This window comes from Cetorhinus maximus, chromosome X (assembly GCF_964194155.1).
Source record: "Cetorhinus maximus chromosome X, sCetMax3.hap1.1, whole genome shotgun sequence".
Classification (NCBI taxonomy): Eukaryota; Metazoa; Chordata; class Chondrichthyes; order Lamniformes; family Cetorhinidae; genus Cetorhinus; species Cetorhinus maximus.
Window position 1 is genome coordinate 1,260,746 of NC_135917.1, and position 25,746 is coordinate 1,286,491.

General features: G+C 46.0%; 1 protein-coding gene across 3 annotated transcripts in view; it reads left to right on the forward strand.

Annotated features, from left to right (window-relative positions):
* The window catches only part of cdk4 (cyclin dependent kinase 4), a 162,513-nt gene that overhangs the window by 93,704 nt on the left and 43,063 nt on the right, over positions 1 to 25,746 (forward strand). Inside the window, exon 1 of one of the 3 annotated variants that reach the window (XM_078534471.1) lies at positions 9,525 to 9,654. The exons of 1 other annotated variant lie outside the window; for it this stretch is intronic. The gene's annotated coding sequence lies outside the window, so the exon portion shown is untranslated. Of the gene's footprint in view, positions 1 to 9,524; positions 9,655 to 25,746 lie in introns of those variants that run through there. One more of the 3 variants, XM_078534470.1, reaches the window with a different exon arrangement.

A 25,746-nucleotide genomic window follows, 5' to 3' on the forward strand; every position in this document is an offset into this window, starting at 1 on the left:
AACTTGATGTTCAAAATGCCCAAACAGCTATTTATTAGGAAAGTGCAGGAATAACTGTTTCAGCAGCTACAGAGCCAAATGTAAGAGAATATTAAATGTGAGCAAAAGGATCTCATGGTTTACCAGTAGATACATTGCCCAGGTTGGAACTGAAGCTTATGGTGCAGGAAGGGCCCAATTCTGATCCCCTGGTCCATCACCTATTAACTCCTGTGCTCACTGACCCACATTGGCTCCCAGTCCAGCAACATCTTAAATTTATAATTCTCGCCCTTATTTTCAAATTCCTCCATGGCCTGCCCCCTCCCTATCTCTGTAATCTCCTCCAGCCCTATAACTCTCTGAGATTTCTGCAATCCTCCATTTTTGGCCTCTTGAGCATCCCAGATTTCCATTGTTCCATCATTGGCGATCATGCCTTCAGCTGCCTGGACCCTAAGCTCTGGAATTCCCCCCCTAAACCTCTCTGTCCTCCTTTAAGACATTCCTTAAAACAATCTCTTTGACCAAACTTTTGATCACCCATCCTAAAATCTCCATATGTGGCTCAGTGACAAATTTTGTTTGCTAATCACTTTAGTGAGGCAGCTGGGATGTACTATGTCAAAGGTGTTATATAAATGATAGTTGTTGATGTTGTTGGCTCGTTACTGGTCCCAATGGGGCAGTGGCAGCCGTGCAGTGATTGTCAGAAGCGTGTCTGCTATTGACTGGGCCATTTGCAGAATTAGGGAACAGGGCCTGCAAGATCAGGCTTCCCCTGGTGTGGGTGTGATAGCATATCCATGGTGCCCCCACCAAAGACTGCAGAAACACTGGCAGTAGCTGGCTGGCCTGGAAAAGTAGGAGGGGTGCCCATTCCTGGCAAGGCAATCTATGTGCCCATGTGAACCCATTACAAAGGGGTTTCCTCAAGCGGCCCCACTTCACACTCATTTTGGGATTGAGTAGATTCTCCTAATAACATGAATACAACCTTGTAGGTAAGTAGCATCGGCCAGGGGTGGTGTTAAGGTACCACGATTGGCCTCAGTGCCCCTGGGTTGGATGGTGGTGGGGAGAGGGGGGATGTAAAATCACCCAGGGTTCCTGTACCTGATCATTGCCCAGTGGCCTCTAATTGAAACATGTGGATGTTCAGCAAGGACAGGTTTGGGCTGTCAATAAGCCTGCTGGCACTTACTATGGAGAATGGCCAGTGGCTGAGGTACAAGGGGGATGGTGTACTTGTCACTATACACCAGCAAGAATCAGGATAAATGTTAGAGGTGGGGGGGGATCTTTATCCTCTTGCTTCAACATACTTGAGAATTCGCTGTGGTTCCATTATTTATCCATAGTGAAGCAACGAAGTTGGGAGAAAATCTAAAACATGTCAGGGTCTAAACGGGAAAATGTACTGACTAGTATATACCAAATATTCATTCTGCTTGACAATTAACAAAGCACTTGGGAACAAAGATTAATTTAAAAACTTTGATTGATAATCATTTTTAATTACAGAGCGAGAGTTCCGCACCGCCTCCCTTCCCCCTACCCCATGTCTGGTGTCACAATGCGTTCCACTTTCCTTTGTTGTGGGGTTTAATCGAAGTATTGAAGCGCAAGAAGCCGTATGATGATGTGAGCTTTGGTTCCAGCACAGATAAATTGACGCATGACAAAGTGCCATGAGCATCAATCCAATGATGCGGGCAAGACGGACCTAAATCAGTCAACGACAGTACGCAGGATGGAACGCAGCAATTTCAGAATCAAACAGGGAGAGAGGGAAGCGAAGACACACAGAGAAAAATATTGCTGACAATCTCTTTTAAAAGCGTTTCACACTGCACCAAAATGGCCCCTGGAAGCCTCCCAGCTGTAGCCTGGGTGAGACTAAAACTACAATGAAACCTGTCGCCAGGCAAGAGATCTTGAAAGGGGCATGAGGGTCCCTCACACCTCCTTGAACCATCTCTTCAACCATACCCACATACCAGGCTGCGCTTCTACTCTGAATGGACATGTCTAGCCTAATAAGAAAGGCTTCCGTTGTACTGAGCTATTGGCAAACATCTAATTCTATGAATGTCGCCACACATGCTTGCACGCTAACTCTAACCCTGATTCATTTACCTTTGTGATTTTTGAACTAGACCAAAGCTTTAAGGAAGGATTGTTTGACATAAAAAAGAAAATAGTCACATTGAATATGAGGGAGAGGAATATATATACAATAGTTTGTCTATGAAAACCCACTAAAAAGGAATAATCTGAAGAAATTCTGCGAGTTAAATAACTTAAGGCGTTTCCCAGAGAAGCGGCAAGAGGCGTCTCCCATCCGACACGGATGACAAGGGCAGCAGCTCTTCGGATGATGAAGTGCCAGAGCGGCACCGACAGAAGAGGCGGCAAAGCTCCAGGGCGTTGGAGGACGAGACACCCGAGCTCCAGAAAATTGGAGACAACAAGGAGACCAGCGCACCCCAACTTTGCCTGCAACCTGAGGAGGCCAGTGCACCACAGCCCCTGGAATCTGGGAGCAGTGAGGCAATCATCGCACCCCAGCTCCAGGAAGCCGGGAACAGCAACACCCCAGAGGGGGTGAGTTTTGGAGAAGCTTCTCCAGCAAAGGTCATCTCAAAACCCGCTCTCTACGTGAACCTCCAGATGCCACCGGAGCAGAACACGGCCAAGGAGATCTACCTCAGCCCATCCAAAGTGAAGGAATTTGAGCTCACTACGGGTATGAAGGAGCAGACTAAAGGTCTGGGACTCTCAGAGACAGTGGGTTTGGTAGGAGAATAAATGCTTTAAAATGGGTTTAAAGATTGTATCCATAAATGTGCGTAGCATTAAATCTACTACGCGATGTGTTGCGACCTTGGACTACCTAGCCAAGGTCAAAGCTGACCTGTTGTTTCTGCAGGAGTGTGCGATACCGCACCTCAGCTCCTACAGGCAATGGTCACGATGGTGGTCCCACGGGCCATCGATCTGGTCGGGCGGAAACGACTCTCGTTCCTCCGGCCTGGGTATTCTGCTGCGGGGAGGCAACTTCACCGTCTCCGAGGTCAAGGAGGTGGTGGGCGGGCGACTCCTCGTAGCAGACGTAATGTACAAGAACGCTCCACTCCGGTTAATTAACGTGTATGGCCCGGCACAAGGGGCTGAGCGGCTGGAGGTTTTTCAGCAGCTCCCACTGCTGCTGGCGACCTCCAGGCCGGTCATTCTGGGCGGGGACTTCAACTGCATCATCGATGCGGCTGGACGATCCGGCAGGGCCGGAAGCAGATTGGACGCTACGTCCAGATCCCTGATGGAAACAGTTAAGGATGCCAAGCTGCACGACGTCTTCAGCAACCCTGCAGACGGAGCGCAGCGTAGATACACCTGGTCGCGGCCAGACGGGTCCATTCGTTCCAGGATAGACTTCCTGTTTGTGTCCCGTGCATTCACAGTCAGATCCACCGAGGTCAAGCCGGTGTTCTTCTCTGACCACTGCCTCCTACTGGCGGACTGCCACTTGGAGCAGGACCTGAGGGTGGGCAGGGGGGCATGGAAGCTAAATGTGCAACTGCTGACCCCAGAGAACATTGAGGAGCTCAAGAGGGATTACAAAGGTTGGAGAACCGTGAAACCCCTCTTTGAGTCCCTGACACACTGGTGGGAAGTGATCAAGGGAAGCATCAAGAGGTTTTTCATCCGCAAAGGCACCCAGAAAGCTAGAAAGGAACAGAGGGAAATGTCCCGACTCCAGAAAAAGATGCAGAATCTGCTCCGGCTGCAGTCGATGGGGGTCGATGTCAAGGAGGAGCTCCAAGAGGTGAAGGGCCAGCAAGCCTCGCACTTTGCCTCGGAGGCCTCCAAGATCATCTTCCGTTCCAGGGTCCGCTCCGTGGAGCAGGATGAGACGTGCTCACGTTTCTTCTTCCAAAAGGTACACAGAGAGCGCTCTGTGATCAGCAGCCTGAAGGAAGAAGACGGCTCAGTAAAGTCATCACGGTCCGACATTCTGAGGATCAGCAAATCCTTTTATGCCGGACTGTATGACGTGAAGCCCACGGACAGCACGGCCTCCCAGTCCTTCCTGTCCTCTATCACGGAGGTCTTAGACCACAGTACGCGGGAGAGCCTGGACAAACCGCTAACTCCTGATGAACTGACTAAGGCCCTCGAGTCCTTCGAGAAGAGTAAAACCCCCGGAAGCGACGGCTTGCCGGCGGAGTTGTATTCGGCTCTGTGGGACTTGATCGGCCCAGACCTGCTAGAAGTGTATGAGAGTATGCTCCTGGCCGGCAGCATGTCAGAATCCATGAGGAAAGGCATCATCACCCTCATCTACAAGCACAAGGGGGAAAGGGAGGAAATTAGAAATTGGCGACCCATTTCACTGTTGAATGTGGACTATAAGATTCTGTCCAAGGTCATCGCCAACCGGGTCAAATCCGCTCTGGAATTGGTGATTCACCCTGACCAGACCTGCTCTGTGCCAGGCAGGAAGATCTCTGACAGCCTGGCGCTGCTCAGGGATACGATTGCCTATGTACAGGACAGGGGTGTGGATACCTGCCTCATCAGCTTGGATCAGGAGAAGGCCTTTGACAGAATATCGCACACCTACATGGGGGATGTGCTCTCCAAAATGGGCTTTGGGGAGGGAATTCGAAATTGGATCCAACTGCTCTACACTAACATCAGTAGCGCAGTCTCAATCAATGGGTGGGAAACAGATAGCTTTCCGATTAAATCTGGAGTCAGGCAGGGCTGTCCTCTCTCGCCTGTCCTTTTCGTGTGCTGCATAGAACCCTTTGCCGAGTCCATCAGGAAGGATCCGGGCATAAGAGGAGTGACGATCCCAGGCAGTGGAGGCACTCAGGTAAAAGCCTCCCTGTACATGGACGACGTCGCCGTTTTCTGCTCGGATCCGCTGTCGGTGCGCAGACTGATGCACGTCTGCGACCAGTTCGAACTGGCCTCGGGAGCCAAGGTAAATCGTGGGAAGAGCGAGGCCATGTTCTTTGGGAACTGGGCTGACCGATCCTTTGTCCCCTTCACTGTCAGGGCTGACGGCCTGAGGGTGCTGGGGATATGGTTCGGAGGGACCGGGGCATGCGTTAGAAACTGGAAGGAGCGAGTGGCTATGGTGAAAAGGAAACTGGGCATGTGGGAGCGACGCTCCCTCTCCATTGCGGGTAAGAACCTGGTCATCAGGTGTGAGGTACTCTCGCTGTTGCTGTACGTGGCGCAGGTCTGGCCCATTCCACACTCCTGCGCGATGGCGATCACTCGAGCCATCTTCCGCTTTATCTGGAGGTCGAAAATGGATCGTGTCTGCAGGGACGCGATGTACAAGCCTCTAGATAAAGGGGGAAAAAACGTGCCCAACATCGCCCTCATACTGATGGCCACCTTTGTGTGTGGCTGCATCAAGCGGTGCGTAGACCCTCAGTACGCAAACACCAAGTGTCACTACGTGCTGAGGTTCTACCTGTCCCCGGTGTTGCGAAGGATGGGTCTGGCCACGCTGCCGCGGAACGCTCCAAGTAGTTGGACCGTGCCGTACCACCTGTCCCTGGTGGAAAAATTTATGCAGAAAAACACCTTTGACCACAAGTCCATCAGGCAGTGGTCAGCACGTAACGTCCTAGAGGCCCTGAGGGAAAAGGAGAGGGTGGACCCTGTGGGATGGTTCCCCGAGCAGACTGTCAAAGTCATTTGGCAGAATGCCTCATCGCCAGAACTTTCCAACAAGCACCAAGACGTAGCTTGGCTGGTGGTGAGAAAGGCCCTCCCCGTCAGATCCTTCCTACACGCCAGGAGTCTCACCCCCTCTGCACGTTGCCCTCGAGGTGGCTGTGGTGGGGAAGAGACCGTTGTTCACCTCCTTGTGGATTGTGCCTTTGCAAAGAAAGTCTGGAGAGAGATGCAGTGGTTGCTGTCGAGGTTCATCCCGAGCAGTTCTGTGACACAGGACTCTGTGCTCTACGGGCTGTTCCCAGGGACACACACCGAGACAAACATCGACTGCAGCTGGAGGATCATCAACTCGGTGAAAGACGCGCTTTGGTCTGCCCGAAACTTGTTGGTCTTCCAGCACAAAGAGTTGTCCCCGACCGATTGTTGCGGACTGGCACAATCCAAAGTCCAGGACTACGTGCTGAGGGACGCACTAAAGCTTGGGGCAGCTGCCGCAAAGGCGCAATGGGGAAGGGTCGCTGTCTAAGACCTTTCTACCACAGCGCACCGAGAGACTGGGAACTGTTTAGAGCCCCTCGGGCTGTACAGATCAAAATGAAAGGCTGTAAATGATTGTAATATTGTTTGTACTGATGCACCTGGTGATACATTTTGTAAAAGTTTAACCTGGATTGTACCCTTGTAATGTTGTTTTTGAAATGGTTTTGAATGTGATTGAAGATTTTTTATGAATAAAGTATATTTTTACAAAAAAAAACAAAAAAAAAAACTTATTCCTTGTTTCTCAGGCCTGAAGACGCTGTACTCACTTAAGTTTACAGCACAGAAACAGATCTTTCGGCCCAACTGGTCAATGCTGGTGTTTATGCTCTACGTGAGCCTTCTCCCACCCCCTACTTCATCTCACTCCCATCACCATATCCTTCTATTCCTTTCTCCTTCATGGGTCTATCCCTTAAATGCATCTATACCATTCACCTCAACCAATGTGGGAGTGAGTCCCGCATTCTCATCACCCTCTGGATAGAGAATTTTCTCCTGAATTCCCCTATTGGATTTATTGGTGACCATCTTATATTTATGGCCCCAAGTTTTGTTCTTCCCACAGGTGGAAATATCTTCTATGTATTTACCTTATCAAATCCCTTCATAATTTTATTAGGTCACCCCTGAGCCTTCTCTTTTCTAGAGAAAAGAGCCCCAGTCTACTCGCCTTTCAGTACATTGCAGGAGCACTTGTTCAACTTGGTCATGCCCCTTTAGCATATTGGAGTGACATAGGAACATGGGAACATAGGGATTTCAAGATGAAAAGACCATGGATCATCTAGTTTGCCTTCAATCATCCTAGAAGTCACAATACAATGATAATGGAATTGTTAACTAATTATTGTGAACAATCTCCATCAGTTAGTCTACAACAGATCCAGACATAAGACCATAAGACATAGGAGCAGAAATTAGGCCATTCAGCCCATCGAGTCTGCTCCACCATTCAATCATGGCTGATAAGTTTCTCAATCCCATTCTCCTGCCTTCTCCCCGTAACCTTTGATCCCCTTACCAATCAAGAACCTATCTATCTCGGTCTTAAATACACTCAATGACCTGGCCTCCACAGCCTTCTGTGGCAATGAATTCCATAGATTCACCACTCTCTGGCTAAAGAAGTTTCTCCTCATCTCTGTTCTAAAAGGTCTTCCCTTTACTCTGAAGCTGTGTCCTCGGGTCCAAGTCTCTCCTACTAATGGAAACATCTTCCCCACATCCACTCTATCCAGGCCTTTCAGTATTCTGTAAGTTTCAATCAGATCCCCCCTCATCCTTCTAAACTCCATCGAGTATAGACCTAGAGTCCTCAAACGTTCCTCATATGTTAAGCCTTTCATTCCTGGGATCGTTCTCGTGAACCTCCTCTGGACCCTCTCCAGGGCCAGCACATCCTTCCTGAGATACGGGGCCCAAAATTGCTCACAATATTCTAAATGTGGTCTGACCAGAGCCTTATAAAGCCTCAGCAGCACATCCTTGCTTTTATATTCTAGTCCTCTTGAAATAAATGCCAACATTGCATTTGCCTTCCTAACTACCGACTCAACCTGCAAGTTAACCTTAAGAGAATCCTGGACCAGGACATGAAGTGAGGAAAACCCCAATGGCGGTGAGCTTTGGGGATCATAGGTCCTAAGTCACCTGTACCACCCCCCCAAAGCATGCCAAGGTCAACACATGTTATATTGCAAATTGCTCGTACTGGATCCAAAAAGGTTAGTTTGCTAACAACACAGACCCAAAATCTCAAGACCTGCAATGACTCCGCTGGTTAAGGCATGGAGCAGAACTGAGTAGGACATCCCCAACTGGGACTAGTCCAGTGCACCTCTATGCGCAACAGTCCTGGCTGATTCTTCATTCTCCTCAGCCTTGAGGTAACTGAGATCCATCAAACAACCTCAAGTGCAGCCCTGGCTGAGAACAACTAACTCAACAAAGAGCAGGGATGGAACTTGGAGCTTTTTGTTCTTTTTGGCTGGGTACCACGCCAAGCAGTACAGTTACCTGCTAAGCCACTGAAGGAGTTGTGAATGGGCTTTCTTGCTAGCTTGTGCCTGATATAGTTAAGTGGCTTCCTGGACTGGAGGGCACTGAAGAAGAAAGTGTCTCAGTAGAATAAAGGACTGTGTAGGTCAATGAGAGCAATATCATCACTTTATTAATTTCCCATAAGTCATCATTAATCATCTGAAGTGTCATTTCACTTCCTTCATTACATTCAATTTACTTACCAATTAACCCTCACAATACTCAATGCACTTCATATATTTGGTTTCGAATCACATTTCCAAATGGAAAAAAGGCTGAGCGAAATGCATTAAAAAGGAAATGTCACAACCAGGGCCTTGTATTTGAGTCAAGATGAACCAGGGTCTTGTATTTTGAGTCAAGGGTGCTGTGTGTTCTTGTTGTCTTTTGGTTCACAGATGTTGTTAATCATCACACTTTAGGTTTGTAAAGATCAGAAACTCAATGTTTAATTTTCCTATGCTGAACGGTTCAAAAGAAGCATTAGATTGAACTGGTTATACACACATATCACTTTAGTCTCTAGTGCAGCTGTGAAAATGTGGCCCCCGAAACACTTACACATAACACATTAGTTCCTAGCTAAGTAGTTCCTAGCTATTTATAGATATTTACAGATAATACAACAATATATAACATTCCTCTTTCTTTAAAATGTAATGCCCCTATCAATGTAGCTGTTCCAGTCATTAACATCTACAAACTAAAGATTATCAATTGACTTTTAGAAATAAACTGAACCCCTTCTTAGAGTCTTTTGTAGCATGTATTCTTTTTGAAAATATTAATCATGGTATCGCTTAGGCGGTAAGATGTTGTGTCTCTATCTTGTAGATTTGGCATTCATTGTTCTTAGTGGTGAGTTGGCGCTCTGCACAGACAATGTTGTGCATGTTGTCTCTGGTGTTGCAGGAACCGTGCCTGCTGTTGCTAATGTGGTCTCATTTTCTGGTGATGTTGTTAATGTTGTCTCCCTGGATAGTGATGTCTCTAATGTTGTTGCTGGTCTTTTCTGTTTTTCCAGCTCTGGTGTAGGTTGAACATGGACTTTGTTTCTCCTCATTTGCTTATCAGTTTGGGTCTCAATTATGTGTGACCTTGGTGTCTTGGCTTCAGCAACAACTTTTTCTGGGCTCCAGGTTTTCATGATTGGATTCTGTCATGTACAATTTGTCCTTTCAACAGCTCTGGCAGGGATTTAGCATGTTTGTTGAAGTGCTGACCTCCTCTTTCCTGTGCTTCAGTGAGTTGTTGTCTCACTTCCTCCTGGTCATTTGGAGGAAGTATTTTGCTAGACAGAGTCATCTTGTATTTCCTTCTGTTCAGCAGCTCTGCAGGTGATTTCATGTCAGCCTTGGGAGGTGTGGATCGGAGTGACGATAAGGCAAGGTTTGGGTCTCCCTTTGTCTTTTGGCATTTCTCTGGGGTTCTTTTGACCGTCTGGATGTGTCTTTCTATAAACCTGTCTGCTCGAGGATAATGTGGCGATGAGGTGATGTTGAACCCATACTGTTCAGTAAATTCCTTAACTTCCCTGGATATGAACTGGGTGCCTTTGTCACTTACTAATCTTTCAGGAACCCCTTGCTCAGCAAACAGAACTCGTACTGCTGAGATGATTGTTCTGGCTCTCAAGTCTTTCATCTTCCAGATAAAAGGAGACTTTGAGTAGTAGCCTGCGACTCTGAGAAATCATTCTTGATTGTCTGTGAATAAATCAGCTCCCACAGTATGCCATGGTCTGGGCGGCACTTGAGTAACTAATATCTCCCCTTTCTCCTGTGTGTTTCTGTACTTCTGGCATACGTTGCTTGTGGACACCATATTTTCAATGTCTTTATATATTCCTCCAGTACACAGCTGATCTGGCTTTGAGCTTACTTTTCTCCATTCCCATGTGGCCTTCATGTATCTTTTGGAGAAGTTCTTCCTGCATTGTTTTGGGTATGACTATTCTGAATCCAGCTAGCAGAACACCATCTTCCAGTGAGAGGTCAGCTCTGGTAGACCCAATACTGTCGTATTGCTGGCTGTGTATCTTATCGGGCCAACCCTTGATCACTTGCTGAGAGACCATCTGTAATTCCTCATCTTTGCTGGTCTGATCTCTAATTTGACTCCGTTTCAGTGTGTTACATTCACTAGGTGATGGATCTTAAAACCTAGATCTTCTATCTCTTGTTTCTCCTGTGGTGACGACCAAGATAGGATATCTGCCAGCCCCATTTCTCTCCCTGGCTTGTACTTTCAAAGTGAAATCGTAACTCTGAAGCCTCGAGTAACCTCTGTAGTCTTGCTGGTGCTTTACGCCGTGATTCTTGTAGATCTGCTCCAGTGGACGATAATCACTCTCTACTATGAACTTTCTCCCATAGAGATAAGTATGGAGCTTCTCACATCCATACGCAACTGCCAAAAACTCTCTTTCTATGTTGGCATACCTGCTCTCAGCTGAGGTTAGAGCTTTGGATGTGAATGCCATTGGTTTTCCCTCTTATACCAGGGCCACTCCCAGTTCTTTTGTAGAAGCATCTGCTTGCAGAGTGACAGGCTTCTTTGTTGTATATGACAGACTTGTCTCCTGACACATTGCCTTTTAAGTTTGTTGAAACTCCTCTTGTGTGACTCTGACTACTGGTACTTTCATCAGATCCTGCAGGTTTGCTGTGTGCTCTGACATATGCGGTGTGAAGTAGCTCATGCACTGGGTTCAGCCAAGGAAACATCTAAACACACTCGTACCTCTTGGGGCTTCCATCCCAGAGATAGCCATGATTCTCTCAGGGCTTGGCTTAATTCCATCAGGTGTGCACACCATTCTGAAGAATGGGCATTCTGTCACTTTTGCTCTGCATTTATCTGCGTTTAACTTGATAGCTTTCCTGGTTCTTTTCATGGCTTCAGGCGCTCTGGCATTGTCTACAACCCGCAATATTGTGAGCTGCTCCTTCCTGATTAGCGCTTTCTGTACTTAAGAACATAAGAACATAAGAACTAGGAGCAGGAGTAGGCAATTCAGCCCCTTGAGCCCGCCCTGCCATTCAATACGATCATGGCTGATCTCATTTCGGCCTCAACTCCAATTTCCCGCTCTCTCCCCATAACCTTTCACCCCATTACTAATTAAAAATCTGTCTATCTCCTCCTTAAAATTATTCAGCGTTCCGGCATCCACTGCACTCTGAGGTAGTGAATTCCACAGATTCACGACCCTTTGAGAAAAGTAATTCCTCCTCATCTCTGATTTAAATCTGCCACCCCTTAGCCTAAAACTATGGCCTCTCATTCTAGAATGCCCCACAAGGGGAAACAACCGCTCCACATCTACTTTGTCTATCCCCTTTAGCATCTTATATACCTCAATTAGATCTCCTCTCATCCTTCTAAACTCTAGCGAGTATAGGCCTAAATTGTTCAATCTCTCCTCAAGACAAGCCCCGCATCTCTGGAATCAATCTAGTGAACCTCCTCTGAACCGCCTCCAATGCAACTACATCCTTCCTCAAGTAAGGAGACCAAAACTGTGCACAGTACTCCAGGTGCAGTATCACCAATGCCTTGTACAGTTGCAACAACACTTCCCTATTTTTATACTCTATTCCTTTAGCAATAAATGCCAAAATTCCATTTGCCTTCCTTATTACCTGCTGTACCTGCATACTTGCTTTCAGTGATTCATGCATGAGGACACCCAGATCCCTCTGCACTGAACCATTCCGAAGTTTCTCTCCATTTAAATAATAAGTCGCCTTTTTATTCTTCCAACCAAAATGGTTAACCTCACACTTATCCACGTTAAACTCCTTCTGCCAAATTTTGGTCCATTCACCTAACCTGTCCATATCCATTTGTAAGTTTCTTATTTCTTCATTGCAACTTACTTTCCCACCTATTTTGGTGTGCAGAATCCCAAATTAGTTGATCTATAAGCCTTTCATCTGTGTCTTTAATCTTGCATTTTCTAGCTGCATTTTTAAATCTTGTGACAGTTATCAATCGGCTTGCCTAATTCCTGTCTGAGGCCTTGAAGTTCCTACTGATAGATCTGATTGATTTTGGCTGGAGATGGGTGTTGAATTTTTCAAAAACTTTGCCTGAGTCTTTGCTGTCTCTTCAATAAGCTCCCAGCTGTTAAATAAATTCAATCCTATATCCCCTGCCCACGAAGGACATAGCTGACCCTTTGTTCATTGCTAGTGCCTTTTAAAAAAACTACTGAATTTCAGCCTGCACTTTTGTTTAAACTTTGCAAATGCCTCTACGACATTAGCTTCCCAATTCATTGTGGCCTGTAGCTGTACCAGTCGATGTTTCATTTTTCATCTTTGCCCAATTCACTATGTTTCTCTTCTGGCGCTAATGTGGTTTGATTTTCCAAATCAGCACTAAATTAATTTTAAAATGCTTTAGGTTTACTGACAGACACTTGCTGCCACCACGCTATGTGCTCTTGTTGTCTTTTGGTTTTCAGATGTTGTTAATCATCACACTTTAGGTTTGTAAAGATCAGAAACTCGATGTTTAATTTTGCCATACTGTCTGGTTCAAAAGAAGAATCAGATTGAACAAGTTATGTACACATCACCTCAGTCTCTAGTGCAGCTGTGAAATGTGGCCCCCTGGAAGATGCCGCAATAGTTCCTAGCTATTTATGGATATTTACAGATCACACAACAAAATATAACAGCCTCGTATTTGAGTCGAGGTGAACCAGGGCCTCCTATTTGAGTCGAGGTGAATCAGGGCCTCGTATTTGGGTCGAGGTGAACCAGGGTCTCGTATTTGGGTCGAGGTGAATCAGGGCCTCGTATTTGAGTCGAGGTGAACCAGTGCCTCATATTTGAGTCGAGGTGAACCAGGGCCTTGTATTTGCGTCGAGGTGAATCAGGGCCTCGTATTTGGGTCGAGGTGAATCAGGACCTCATATTTGAGTCGAGGTGAATCAGGGCCTCGTATTTGAGTCGAGGTAAACCAGTGCCTCCTATTTGAGTTGAGGTGAATCAGGGCCTCGTATTTGGGTCGAGGTGAATCAGTGCCTCATATTTGAGTCGAGGTGAACCAGGGCCTCATATTTGAGTCGAGGTGAACCAGTGCCTCCTATTTGAGTTGAGGTGAATCAGGGCCTCGTATTTGAGTTGAGGTGAATCAGTGCCTCCTATTTGAGTTGAGGTGAATCAGGGCCTCATATTTGAGTCGAGGTGAACTGGGGCCTCATATTTGAACCAAAGGGAATCAGGGCCTCATATTTGAGTTGAGGTGAATCAGGGCCTCATATTTGAGTCGAGGTGAACCAGTGCCTTGTATTTGAGTCAAGGTGAACTGGGGCCTTGTATTTGAACCAAAGGGAATCAGGGCCTCCTATTTGAGCCGAGGGGAGCCTGGGCCTCTTTTTTGAGTTGAGGGGAACCAGGGTCTTCTATTTGAGTCAAAGGAATCAGGGCCTCGTATTTGGGTTGAGGTGAATCAGGGCCTTGTATTTGGGTCGAGGTGAATCAGGGCCTTGTATTTGGGTCGAGGTGAATCAGGGCCTCGTATTTGGGTCGAGGTGAATCAGGGCCTCGTATTTGGGTCGAGGTGAATCAGGGCCTCGTATTTGAGTCGAGGTGAATCAGGGCCTTGTATTTGGGTCGAGGTGAATCAGGGCCTCGTATTTGGGTCGAGGTGAATCAGGGCCTCGTATTTGAGTCGAGGTGAATCAGTGCCTCGTATTTGGGTCGAGGTGAACCAGTGCCTTGCATTTGAGTCGAGGTGAATCAGTGCCTTGTATTTGGGTCGAGGTGAATCAGGGCCTCGTATTTGGGTCGATGTGAATCAGTGCCTCCTATTTGAGTCGAGGTGAACCAGGGCCTCATATTTGAGTTGAGGTGAATCAGGGCCTCCTATTTGAGTCAAGGTGAATCAGGGCCTCATATTTGAGTCGAGGTGAACCAGGGCCTCATATTTGAGTCGAAGTGAATCAGGGCCTCGTATTTGAGTGGAGGGGAAGCAGGGTCTTCTATTTGAGTCAAGCGGAACCAGGGTCTTGTATTTGTGTTGAGGGGAAGTAGGACTTTCTATTTGAGTCGAGTTAAACCAGGGCTTTGCATGTTGTCTGTAACTACCCCAATCATTTTTGACTAAACTGTGGCTGAAGCAACACCAAAGAAGAAGCTGGAGGACCAGCAGCTGAACATTTGTCTATCAGTCTTAAAATGGTGTGCATCTTTGTACATGACATCTCCTGTTTATGGCAATCTCCCAGACTCTGCTTGTGTCCTGGAACACTGTTTCTTGTACATGAAAAATCAAATTCAGAGTTAACTATCATTTGCTGATAACAAGGTCTTTCAATTGTAAGAGCAATCGTTAAGATCCAGTACGTTACATCTTTTTCATTGACCACAATGTTATTAAGCTACCTAACAGGCAAAAAAAAAATTGGGAATTTGAGGGAAAAAAATTTCAAAGATTAATGTTCTCAGTGACCTTTTATTGAAAATAAGCTATGGAACTCTCCCTAATGAGGCTGTGGTAAATGTTCTGCTCAGTGTGGTATTATGCCATTTAAAAACAGGAAGGTCTCGGCTTCAATCTCTCAGCTGTGTTATGTCAACTGATCTTAGACAGGGTGGTAATAGGAGAGCAACAATTTGCCTTCACAATATTGCTGTTCCACCCCTGTCTCAGCCCCTCGTTTACTGAAACCCTCATCCATACCTTTGTCATCTCTGGATTTAACTATTCCAACGCATGGGCTACCCTCCCATCTTCCATCCTCCGTAAACCTGAGATCATCCAAAACTTTGCTACCCCTGTCCTAACTCACCCCAAGCTCTGAATACCTATCAACCTTGTGCCCACTGACCTACATTGGCTTCCAGTTAAGCAACGCCTCAATTTTAAAATTCTCATCCTTGTTTTCAAATCCCTTCATGACTTCAGCCCTCCCTATCTCTGTAATCTCCTCCAGCCCTACAACCTCTGAGATCTCTGTGTCCTCCAATTCTGGCCTCTTGCACATCCTGATTTTAATCACTCTCCCATTGGTGGATGTGCCTTCAGCTGCCTCAGCCCTAAGCTCTGGAATTCCTTCCCTAAACTTCCCCACCTCTCTCTCTGTCCATTAAACTTAAAACCTGTATCTTTGACCAAGCTTTTCATCACCTGGCCTCATATCTCCTTCTGTGACTCGGTGTCAGCTTTCATTTGATAAAGCTCTAGTTAAATGTCTTGGGAGAGTTTACTATGTTAAGTGTGCTATATAAATGCAAGTTGTTGTTGTTGTTAGTGGCTAGGAGGAGACAAACAGGGATCTGTGGCTGAAAACTGCACACTTGTGGGTGTTAGAAAAGGACAGAATTACTTTCAGCTGCAGCGGCCCCCATGGCTTAATACCCTGCCAAAAATCACTGTTAAGACCCATGTACGAATGCTGGCTACTTAATTGAGGAACAGGATGGCAGATGGCAGCTGTGGAACTGTAACCCAGTAAATTGAGGAGGGTGGAAGGGGGAAAGAGAGATGCTAAAGAAAGCAACGCTCTGTGGATTCTCAATGCAGTATGTCAATGTCACAGAGTGACATCCTGTCATTATCCTTAATTACCAAAGAAAACTGCCTCCCTCTGTAATTTACACACGGAAGGAGCTATCTATAGCACAACCTTTACAAACAAGGATCTTTTCTCCTTGGTTCATTGTTAATGGCTTTCTGTACAAAACGCCAGCTCTGACTACGAATGCAACGCCACCTGTTAGACAGGAATGATTTTGGACTTGCTACTAGGGGAGTAGCTCTGTCCCAGTGTGGAAAACAATAGATTCTTTCTTCACGCTGGATTTCTTTTGTCAATAACTGTGGTGGAAATGGGAAGCTGTGACTTGCAGGCCAATTTGGCCATGCAGATAAATAATTGAAAGGCAGTGCAAGGTATTAGACTGGAGATGATGAGATTGCACTTTGCTTCTAAAGGAAGCACAAGATCAGTAATTCACCAGCATCTGCCCGGATGACTAGCGATGAACATCTTGCCTTGTGAGCGAATCATCAACACGTTGGTTTCTTCTGTCATGTTTGCCTCTGTTTTGTAACCCCCTTCCTGTTAATTTCTTGGCCAAAACTCCAAGTGGTCAGATAAAAGTAAAATACTGCAGATGCTGGAGATTTCTGAAATAAAAACAAAAAGTGCTGGAAAATTCAGCAGGCCTGGTAGCATCTGTGGAGTTGGAAACAGAGTTAATGTTTCGAGCCTGTATAACTCTTCTTCAGAACTGAATAGAGGCAGGAAGGTGATGGGTTTTATGCTGTTGAAAAGGGGGGAGGGTCAGGTGGAGCAAAAAGTGAAGGTCAGGGATAGGTTAGAGGGCAGGGGTGATTCATTGCAAAGATATAATGGAACAAAAGGCAAAGAGAGTGGGAATAGTAGTAGTAAAGGACTAAAGCACTGGTCCAGATTAGGTGTTAAATGCAAAATAAAGGTCAGTGCTGTCTGAAAGTAAGCATGAGAAGGAGATACAGACTAGCACTAGGAGAAAAAAATGATAAAATGGAGGACAGAGTTCATGGTCTGAAGTTGTTGAACTCAATGTTGAGTCCAGAAGGCTGTAAAGTGCCAAATCAGAAGATAAGCTGTTGTTCCTCAAGATTGCATTGCCCAGTGCAAGGTGGTGTGTTACAGATCACTGAGTCCGAATTGCTGTGACAACATGCACTCTTACATGCATGTTGTAGCCCGGAGCAACGGATAGTGATGATCAAGGCTCCAACTTTCTTTCCATCATATGGCTGATCAGGAATCTCTTTGGCTGTTACTGCCTGTCATTGGTGTGTGTTGGAAGGATTTGCAAATTGCTAATCAACCTGTTTGGCCACGTTATGAATGCACCTTCCTTGGCCATTAAGTCCTGGGGTGAGACTTGAACTCAGAGCTTCTGGCTCAGAGGCAGGGATGCTACCCACTGCGCTACAAAACATTATTATAGCACCTGTCCCAAGTCTCTTCTCAGGACTGTAAATCAGACAAAAATTGACACTGGGCCACATAAAAAGATATTAGGACTGGTGACTGAAAGCTTGGTCAAAGAGATTGGTTTAAGGGGTGTCTTAAAGGAGGAGAGAGAGAGAGAGAGGGGTAGAGAGGTTTAGGGAGAGAATTCTAGAGCGTAGAGTCCAGGCAGCTGAAGGTACGGCTGTCAATAGTGAAGCGATGGAAATAAGAGATGGATAAGAGTCCAGAATTGGCAGTGTGCAAAGATCTCAGAGGGTTGTAGGGCTGGAGGAGGTTAAAGAGTTAGGAAGGAGCGAGGCGATGGGGGTTGGAGGTGTTAGTGGATTTGAACGCGAGGATGAGAATTTTACATCCATAGTAACTGATTTGCAATCCACCAGTATAAACAATTTACTGCCATGCTTTGCTGCAATCTGTGAAACAGCCTTACATAAGAAATAGAAACAGGAGTAGACCATTCAGCCCCTCGAGCCTGCTCCACCATTCAATAAGATCATGGCTGATCTTCTTGTGTCTTGATTTCCACATTCCCATCTAACCCCGATAACCTTTGATTCCCTTGCCTAACAAGAATCTATCTATCTTTGCCTTAAAAATATTCAATCACCCCGCCTCCACTACCTTCTGAGGCAGAGAGTTCCAAAGTTGCACAACCCTCTGAGAGAAAAAGATTCTCCTGATCTCTGTCCTAAAAGGGCAACCTCTAATCTTAAAACAATGCCCATTAGTTCTGGACTCACCCACAACATCCTTTCGATGTCTGCCTTGTCAAGGCCGTTCAGGATCTTATATACTTCAATCAAGTTACCCCTCACTCTTCTAAACTCCAGTGGAAACAAACCCAGCCTGTCCAACCTATCCTCATAAGACAACCCACTCATTCCAGGTATCAATCTAGCAAACCTCCTTTGAACCACCTCCAATGCATGTTGCTATTTTCTAATCATCCTACCTTAAATAGGGAGACCAAAACTACACACAGTATTCGTGGTGCGGTCTCACCAATGCCCTGTATAACTGAAGCATAACATGCTTACTTTTGTGTTCAGTTCCTCTCATAATAAAGGATAGCATTCCATTAGTTTTCTTAATTACTTGCTGTACCTGCATACTAACATTTGTGACTCATGAACTAGAACACCTAGATCCCTCTGCACCTCAGAATTCTGCAGTCATTCTCTATTTAAGTAATACTCTGCTTTTTTGTCCTTCCTGCCAAAACGAACAACTTCACATTTTTCCCACATTAAACTCCATTTGCCAGATCTTTGCCCACTCACTCAACCGATCTATGTCCATCTGCAATCTCCTCATGTCCTCTTCACAACATACTTTCCTACCTATCTTTGTGCCATCTGCAAATTTAGCTACCATGTCTTCACTCCCCTCATCTAAGTCATTGATGTAGATTGTAAAAAGTTGAAGCCCCAGTACAGACCCCTGTGGGATTCCACTCGTCACATCCTGCCAAACAGAAAAAGACCCATTTATGCATAATCTGTGCTTTCTGCCAGCCAGCCAATCTTCTATCCATGCTAATATGTTACCCCCTACACCATGCGCTTTTATTTTCCATAATAATCTTTGATGTGGCACCTTATCAAATACCTTCTGGAAATCCAAGTACAGTACATCTATAGGCTCCCCTTTATCTACTAAATATTTATTGGTGTTTTTTGAAGGAGTTAAACATGCTTTTCCTTTCATAAAACCATGCTGACTCTTCCCTATTGCCTTGAGCTCTTCTAAGTTCCCAGCTATAACCTCCTTAATCAATTCTAATAACTTCCCCACGACAGACGTCAAGCTAACTGGCCTATAGTTTCCTTAAAGGGGAAGGCTCTCGTCTCTTTCCCCACTATTCCCATGCTCAGCGACACCATTCCCCCCACCCCAGCCCCAGTTCTAAATGCCTAGGAAATCACAACTGGGATAAGCGGGATAGTTTTAATTCTGGGAAGTCAGGCCAAACAACGTGACACCCCACCCCCACCTCCCAGGCCTTGCATTAGCCTTAATAGCAACTAAATGTTTTTTAATGCATGGACTGGAACTTCCACATGATGGTAAGTCAAGGTGAAAATCACTGCCAGACTTGACGTTCTCGGTATCTTTCATATTTTATTTTAGGTTGTCATTAATCAACATCAGTTTTCATTTCATTTCTCCTCTTACACCGTTGACAACAAGTGTAATGTAATTTAATGATAAGTTGCATGCAGGAGACCTTGCTAAGCAGCATTGCCATGGCCCTTTTTTCCTAGGGCAGGCATCAGCTCCTGCCATCTGTGAACCATCCCTGAGGCAGAGACGAGCTTGTTGCATGGAGATTTCAGCAGTTCTTAATGATTATCAATATTTCAATGGGACGACTTCTTCCTCTCTTCCAGTGGTGATTAATTCTAAAATATCTGAATTTTTACCTTCTCTCCCCACTCCCACCCACAAATCAAAGTTTGTGTGAAGTGAAACTTTCGGAAAAGCCTCAATGCTGTTGATTAGAAAATAGCAATGTGCTTGTATTTTAGACTAAATTCCACAAGGCAGGAAGGTTGGAGGCTGTTTTGCCCACTTCCCAAGGCTATCAATTGTTGCAGAGTGATCCCTGGACAGTTATCATCTAAAAGGGTAAAGCATCATGACAAAATGTTTGTATACCTTTGGGGAGGGGTTCAATTTCTACATGTTTGTTGGATGGGGAGTGTGTATCTTTAGGGGGTCTGTGGGAGTGCATCAGTATTTAGAGGGGTTCCCTGGGAGTGAGTCAGTATTTCATAAGAGTTCCCCTCAAGTGTGTCAGTATTTAGAGGGAGTCCTAGAGAGTGCATCAGTATTTGCAGGGGTCCTAGGAATGTGTCAGTATTTACATGGAGTCCATGGGAGTTTGTCAGCATTTACATGGGGTCCGTGGGAGTGTGTCAGTTTTTACAGGAGATCCTTGGGAGTCAGTATTTACTGGGGTCCCAGGTGTGTTTCAGTATTTACTAGGGTCCCAGGTGTGTGTCAGTATTTACAGGGGTCCCGGGAGTGTGTCAGTATTTACATGGAGTCCATGGGAGTGTGTCAGTATTTACAGGAAATCCGTGGGAATGCGTCCCTATTTACAGAGAATTCCCAGGAATGTGTCAGTATTTACAAGGGTCCCTGGGAGTGTGTTTGTATTTAGTGGGGAATCCAGGCAGTGTGTCAGTATGTAGAGGGGATCTCTGGGAGTGGGAGGTGTGCAAATATTTAAGGTGGATCCCTGGGAGTGTGTCAGTATTTAAAAGGGGCTCCAGACCACAGCACTTGTCTTTTTGTCACCAAGAAAATGTTCAAGAGGTCTGAATATGAAAATGGTCCGGGCCACTCAATCACCACAATGGGCAGACATCACGGGCACGTCACTTACCTCCGACCTATTCAGCATCCAGTCCGAAAGTCACCCCCACAATTACCGATTCAAGCTTTTGCTCCTCATTTCCCTGACGGTGATTTTGTAGCCAAATCGCACAGGATGAAGAGACAAATCTGTTTGTTCATCAATATCCCTTCTTGTTACTCAGAACATCCATGCAAGAGCAGTCTGTCATACTGATCACACTGGGTTATGCCACAGGGCAAAGTGTTTGAAATATTTAACCGCAATGAATGGACAAAATTTATTAAAAACAGTTTTCAGTAGTGCAATACCAAGGCTAATCATCTTGCCAGAGGAAAGCTCCTAATACAGCTCCTACACTACTACAATCTGAAGCTTTAATCCACAGTGATTTCTTTTGAAGTGTAATTTTTATTTTGAGACAGGTCCACCTTGTGGTGCATTCTTCTTTTCCTGTGTTGTTTCTTATTTGTTTCACCTGTGTGCCAGGTTCTGTTTCTTTACTTATTTCTTATCAGCCCAGTCCTTTTGTGCTGGCTGTTTTGTAGTCCATTCTCAACTGAGCACTGCAAGCTTTGAGATGTCAGGTATTAAGCAGTGACTTATCCTGACTTGCACCAAGTCCTGTTCACCCATCACTCCCGTGCTCTCTGATCTACATTGATTCCCTGTCCAACAACACCTCAATTTTTAGAATTCTCCTCCTTGTTTTCAAATCTTTGAGGAGGTAACGAGTAGGTTAGACAAAGGAGAGCCAATGGATGTTATCTACTTGGACTTCCAGAAGGCCTTTGACAAGGTGCCGCACGGGAGGCTGCTCAGTAAGATAAGAGCCCATGGTGTTAGAGGCAAGGTACTAGCATGGATAGAAGATTGGCTGTCTGGCAGGAGGCAGAGAGTGGGGATAAGGGGGTCCTTCTCAGGATGGCGGCCGGTGACTAGTGAAGTTCCGCAGGGGTCAGTGTTGGGACCACAACTTTTCACTTTATACATTAATGATCTCGATGAAGGAACTGAGGGCATCCTGGCTAAGTTTGCAGATGATACAAAGATAGGTGGAGGGACAGGTAGTATTGAGGAGGCGGCGAGGCTGCAGAAGGATTTGGACAGGTTAGGAGAATGGGCAAAGAAGTGGCAGATGGAATACAACATGGGGAAGTGTGAGGTCATGCACTTTGGTAGGAAGAATAGAGGCATAGACTATTTTCTAAATGGGGAGAGAATTCCGAAATCTGGAGTGCAAAGGGACTTGGGAGTCCTAGTTCAGGATTCTCTTAAAGTTAACTTGCAGGTTGAGTCAGTAGTTCGGAAGGCAAATGCATTGTTGGCATTTATTTCGAGAGGACTAGAATATAAAAGCAAGGATGTGCTGCTGAGGCTTTATAATGCTCTGGTCAGACCATATTTAGAATATTGTGAGCAATTTTGGGCCCCGTATCTCAGGAAGGATGTTCTGGCCCTGGAGAGGGCCCAGAGGAGGTTCACGAGAACAATCCCAGGAATGAAAGGCTTAACATATGAGGAACGTTTGAGGACTCTGGGTCTATACTCGATGGAGTTTAGAAGGATGAGGGGGGATCTGATTGAAACTTACAGAATACTGAGAGGCCTGGATAGAGTGGACGTGGGGAAGATGTTTCCATTGGTAGGAGAGACTAGGACCCGAGGGCACAGCCTCAGAGTAAAGGGAAGACCTTTTAGAACAGAGATGAGGAGAAACTTCTTTAGCCAGAGAGTGGTGAATCTATGGAATTCATTGCCACAGAAGGTTGTGGAGGCCAGGTCATTGAGTGTATTTAAGACCGAGATAGATAGGTTCTTGATTGGTAAGGGGATCAAAGGTTACGGGGAGAAGGCGGGAGAATGGGGTTGAGAAACTTATCAGCCATGATTGAATGGCAGAGCAGACTCGATGGGCCGAATGGCCTTATTTCTGCTCCTATGTCTTATGGTCTTATGGTCTTATAAATCCCTCCATGGCCTCACCTCCCTTCCCCGCAATTTCTGTAACCTCCTTCAATCCTACAACCCACCGAGTTCTGTGCATTCAGAGAACTCTGACCTCTTGTACTTCCTTCATTTTCACCGCACCACCAGCAGTGACTTCATCTGCCTCGGCACTAAACTCTGGATTCCCCTCCCTAAACCTTTCTGCTTTTGTATCTCTCTCCTCCTTTAAGACCCTTCTTAAAACCTACCTTTTGACCAAGCTTTTGGTTACCTGTCCTAATATCTCCATATATGCCGTGGGGCCAAACTTTGTTTGATAATGCTCCAGTGAATTGCCTTGGGACATTTTACTATATTAAAGAGGCTGTATAAATGCAAGCTGTTATTGTTGCAAGAGGTGGGGAGGATAAGGGAGGGAATTCCAGAGCTGATAATGGCTGAAGGCACGGCCACCAATGACCATCTGCCTTGGCCCTCTACTGCACAACGTCTGCTGGCAGCTGAAATTGTGCCATCTCTTTTGAGGGGAGTAAAACTGCCTCTTTTATTTTACACCCCTGCTGCTGAGGTTTTGTTTGCTATTGATGATAGGCCTGCAGGCTAAGGTGGGCAACAGGAGGCCACCTAGCAAAAAAAATTTCTCCTCAATCTTCTCGCCCCATCGCTTTCTTTCACCAAGTGGCCTCTGGTCATATGTGAGTCAACACAATGATTACCAGCAGGCTATTTCTCTGTGGCCAATTACAACTGAGCCCATGCTCTGGAACTCCCCCCACAAACCTCTCTGCCACTCTCTGTCTCCTCCTTTAAGATGCTTCTCCAAACCTACCTCTTTGACCAAACTTTAGGTCACCTGTCCTGATGTCTCTTTCTATGGCTCAGAGTCAATCCTTCCTGTTAAACACCTTGGGGCGTTTTGCTATATTAATGGAACAATATAAATGCAAGTTGTTGTTGATCTTTTCCTGACCCAGTGTAAAAAAAAGCAACATGTTTTATATTACTGCTTGTCAGATCTCTAAGAAATATTGTCAAGATTTTCACGTACAATGAATTACTTTCAAGTACAGTGACTATTAAGTTGGTATTCATTTCCTGTAGGGATAGCAAGCAGTGTAAATCCTGGCTCTAATCCGCTTGCTGAGGCTAATTGTAATACCGCTACTGCTGCTCTGGCCAAGGTTAGCTCAATCAGCACAGAGTGAGGATTAAACCTGACATATTCCTGCTTGGTATAGCTTGGCGACAGTCAACCATGGCTAAGCACTCTCACTGCTGAGGCAGGAGGTTGCGGGGTCACATCTCACTTCATTGATTTGGCTGACACTCTACTGCCATACTGAGGGAGTGCTGCACCATCAGAGGTGCCGTCTTTCAGAGAAAATGTTAAACTGAGGCCCCACCTGCCCTCTCAGATGGACATAAATGATACACTGCACTGTTTCAAAGAAGAGCAGGGACTTCTCCCTGATGTCCCGGGGCCAATATTTATCCCTCAACCAATACCAAAAAGTAGATGATCTGGTCATTGTCACATTGCTGTTTGTGGGAGCTTGCTGTTCACAAATTGGCTACTGCAGTACTGCAAAATACAGTATTTTTTTCCCTGGGAAGATTCAACATGCCTCTTTTGTTAGTGTTTAAATGCAGTAAGGGTGCATTGGCTCAGAGAAAAACAGTGAAGCGTGTGTGTTTATGTTATGTTTGTATCTCAGAGGAACTCATCAAACTGGAAATCAGCCAAATTGAATTACTTCAAGGAAGACAATAAAGACATCCAAGCATTCAGTAACTTGGAGGTAAAATCATTCTCAGTAGGTATCACTGTCACCTCTGAGTTAGAGAATTGTGGCTTCAAATCTCACTCCAGAAACTTGAGCATAAAATGCAGGTTGATCGTCCCAGTACAGTACTGACGGTGTGCTGCACTGTCTGAGAATCTGTCTTTTGGATAAGATGTTAAACTGAGGCCCATTTGCAGTGGGCATCATGGCGGGCCGGAGTGGAAAATCTCGTGAGATTGCAAAAATCGGGTTTATGTTGTCATGAAAACAGTTTGCAATTGTCCACTCCTTCTGCCGATGGCTGGCCATGTTTCCTGCTCCTGAACATTGGGATCGTCATTTCCATTCATTTGCATGTAATTATAATCCCTGCTTGCCGGAATCATCCCCCCACACTGGATCATGAGGCCACGTCTGCGTACAATCATGCCAACGTGTCTCACAATGGTACATAAGTGACGTGCACCTGGCGGCCTGCACTTTGCCCTCCATTTGAGGGTCATTGGCCTACCTTGTCTTGGGCAGTGCTTGATAATTCAATGTCAGGCTTTGGTGGCAGCATCGCATCGGTTTCAGGGGGGCTATCTTGAAAGTCCGATCCCACCAGATTAGCAATAAGGCGGGGGATGTGTCCTCTCAGCGGCTCCAGGGCAAGGGCAGGCTTGGCAAAAAGAAGAAGTGGCCTCGGGCAACCTCGGAGGCTCCAGGGCGAGAGCTGGCTTGGTGAAGTGGGGGGAATGCCAGGGTGTCTGGGGGTGGTGTATATGTTTCACAGTGCAAGTGGCCTCACGATGTTGAGGGCTGAGTTGGACATGGGGCATAGGACCCTCCACCTCAGAATGTCCATGGGTTAACTGGTGGATAAGCATCACAAGAGCAATGGGATCAAGGGATACGGGGGTGGAGTGAGAGGTCTATGAGGGACGGCAATCTTAATGTTCACATCCTCAGGGCAGGGGTTTCCGTTCTTGCACAGGGAGGGCCCAAGCTGGTCTGACAGTAAGAGAAGCCCCGGCAGATGACAGAGTGCATGGAGTTCCAGGACATGTCATCCTTCTCCATGTGTTAACACTTCTGTCCTTCCACACTACACCTTCACCTTTCAAGAATGCATACTCCATGGGAGAACACCTCTGCCTCATGTCACACAGCCAGTACTGAAAAGGAGATGACCCTGAGAAGCATTTGAACAACATACCTTCCGCACGAACGGATAACCTGACGGGCGGCGCATCACTGATGTTGAAAATGAGATGAAAGTGGCCAGACACTGCAGTAACATGTAGCCAGACTACACAAACAAATGCCCCTGATCACAACATCCACAATAAGTGGGGGGAGGGACCATGGTGTGTCACCTGAGTGACTGCAACACAGATCTTAATAAAAAGGGGGCAAAC